Here is a 2,996-nt window from a genome sequence, read left to right on the forward strand (position 1 = left end):
AGGTTCTTCCGTTCTTGCCTTTTCCTTCTCTTTTTCTATGTCAAAATCTTCAAATTCTGGATATTGGCTTGCGTTTATCAGTTGAAGTGCTTCCAAAAGCCTAGCACACTCATTCTTCGTCGGCTCATCTACCTTGGTTATTTTTTATTAGGCAATGCAAGCTTCTAAAGGTAGTTGAGGGGTGTTCTCTTCGATAGCATTTGCTACAAGTTTATCCACCAAGTCTACACTAAAGCATGAATCTGACTCTAATGGAAATTTCATGGCCTCGACGACATTGAATTTCACTATTTCATCTTGGACCCTTAAGAGCAATTTTCCTTCTTGTACATCAATTAAGGCTCTTCCGGTGGCAAGAAATGGTCGTCCCTAGATGAGAGGCATTTCCTTGTCCTCTTCTATATCTAACACGACAAAGTCTGCAGGAAAGATGACTTTGTCCACCTTAACTAGTACATCTTCAACTATGCCCCTTGGATGCTTGATGGATCTATCTACAAGCTGCAAAGATATGGTTGTAGGCTTCACTTCACCAATCCTTAGTCTCTTGAAAACAGAAAAAAGGCATTAGATTAATGCTTGCACCTAGATCACATAAAACTCTATCAAATGTAATATCTCCTATAACACAAGGGATAGTGAAACTCCTTGGATCCTTGAGTTTTGGTGGCAGCTTCTTCTATAGAATGGCACTGCACTCCTCTATAAGCATCATTGTTTCCTCCTCTTCCAACTTCCTTTTATTTGACAGAATTTCCTTGAGGAATTTTGTGTAGCTTGGCATCTGCTGCAAGGCATCTGCAAAAGGAATATTAATATGCATTTTTTTAAATACCTCAAGGAATTTTGTGAACTGCTTATCCTGATTTTTCTTTCTAAGCCTCTGAGGAAAAGGAACAAAAGGGGTATGATGTGCCAACTCCGGTGGTATCTCAGGAAATGGCAATTTTTCTTTTGTTTGCTTTGGCCTCTCTTCCCTCGTCGGTTCTTCTTTTCTGGGACTCTTTGGCTTCTCTTCAACCATGATTTCTTCATCGGATTCTTCATTCGCTTTACTTGGTGGGTCCTCATCCTTCCCTTTTTGTTCAACCCCTTTCAAAACTATTCCACTCCGTAAAGTTATTGCATTTGCTTGTTCACGTGGATTTGTCACTGTGTTACTTGGTAGGGAACCTTGTGGTCGCTCATTCAGCTTTTCGGCTATTTTCCCCATTTGTACCTCCAAGTTTCGAATGGACGCCCCTTGGTTTCTAAAATTTGCCCTCATCTCACTCATGAAACCTGTGGTCTCTTGCATGAACTTCCCGAACATATCCTCCAATTTCGACAATCTTTGATCCCCTGGTTGATGATTCACCCCAACTTGATTGTTTGGCGCATTTCTTTGGTTCCATTGATTATTCTGATTGCCCCAAGATAGATTTGGATGATTTCTCTAACCAGAATTGTACGTGTTGGAGAAAGGATTATTATGTTGTCTCTGATTCCTTGCCAAATAGTTGACTTGTTCTGATGATGATGAAGTTGAAGCAAAGGTTTTCCCCACTTGGCATTCATTGCTCGCATGGTTACCTGCACAAAAATCACTTGTCATTTGAGGTGTTTGAATAGAATTTACCTACATCCCTCCTAATTGCTTCTAAAGTGCTATAAGTTGGGCTGAAATGGTCTTGTAAGCATCAACTTCATGAATACCCATAGACTTCTTCGGATGTATTCTCTTATTGGGTCTCTAATAGTTGTTACTTGCCAGGACTTCAAGTAACTCATAAGCTTCTTTAGGTGTCTTGTTTTGCAATGCTCCTCCAGATGCTGCATCCACCATTGTTTGCACATTTATCATCAACCCATTATAGAAAGTTTGGACTTGCATCCAAACCGGCAAACCATGGTGTGGACACTTTCTCAACAGTTCCTTGTATCTTTCCCAAGCTTCATAAAGTGACTCATTCTTTTCCTGCATAAATGATGTGATGTCGTTTCTCATCCTTGCAGATTTCGCTGGTGGGAAATATTTAGTCAGGAACCTTTGTGCCAATTCATTCCAGGTGGTGATTGTTCCTGCTGGTAGTGCCATTAACCATCCCTTTGCTTTATCTCTTAACGAGAATGGAAACAGTCTTAACCTGATGGCATCATCTGACACTCCATTTTTCTTAAATGTGTCGCAAATCTCTAAGAAGTTTACAATGTCTGAATTTGGGTCTTCCTTTGGATCTCCCCTAAATTGTACCGAATGTTGGATCATTTGGATGATTGCCGGCTTTATTTCAAAGTTGTTGGCTTGCACCGGTGACCAAGTTATACTTGGGCCACTACCATCAACCGAGGGCACTGAGAATTCCCTCAACGTTCTGTTTTCAGCCATCTCAATGACTATCGCCACTCGTTCTCTTCTCTCTCTGTTAAGTCTTCTTGCAGTTTTTTTAATCGCTAGATCAATAGGAACCACTGGATGACGTCTAGTTCTTCGCATAAACTACACAGACAAAAAGAGAGCGTGAGATCACAAGCGAACAAAAAAGAAATAGCAAAATTAAACTAGAAAACAATTAAAACTAAAATTAAACTCCAATCTAGCTAAAACCAGAAAAATTCAATATTAACACAAACTCAATCCTCAACAACAGCACCAAAAACTTGATGCGTTGTTTTACAACATGCAATGTGTAGCAAGTGCACTAGTCGCAAAAAGAAATAGAATGATGAGTAAAGTATCATTCCCACAAGGATTGCGTGTCAAGTACTAATTTCCTAATTTGTATCAAGTTGGAGTAAACGAAAAATGGTTGGATTTGTGGGAGACAATTAAGCTGAAGTTAAAACAAAATCAACAATGTAATTTAAAATTTAACTAATGTAGGCAAAATCAATTCAAGACAAAGCGGTTAGGGTTTTGACTTCACTAGGATTTTCTGGTTTAGTCTACGAATTTTGTTGCTTCTAAGTTCACATGCAAGGATTATAAATCAGACACCCTAATCTGCAAAATATAC

At 39.3% G+C, this 2,996-nt stretch overlaps 1 non-coding gene across 1 annotated transcript; it reads left to right on the plus strand.

Moving 5' to 3' along the window:
- Positions 1 to 1,883: 1,883 nt before the first annotated feature.
- LOC116117948 lies at positions 1,884 to 1,990 on the plus strand. The gene has a single exon (XR_004126067.1). It is a non-coding gene; the product is annotated as a small nucleolar RNA R71 (small nucleolar RNA).
- Positions 1,991 to 2,996: the final 1,006 nt, after the last annotated feature.

This window comes from Pistacia vera, unplaced genomic scaffold (genome assembly GCF_008641045.1).
Source record: "Pistacia vera cultivar Batoury unplaced genomic scaffold, PisVer_v2 Contig827, whole genome shotgun sequence".
NCBI classification, from domain to species: domain Eukaryota; kingdom Viridiplantae; phylum Streptophyta; class Magnoliopsida; order Sapindales; family Anacardiaceae; genus Pistacia; species Pistacia vera.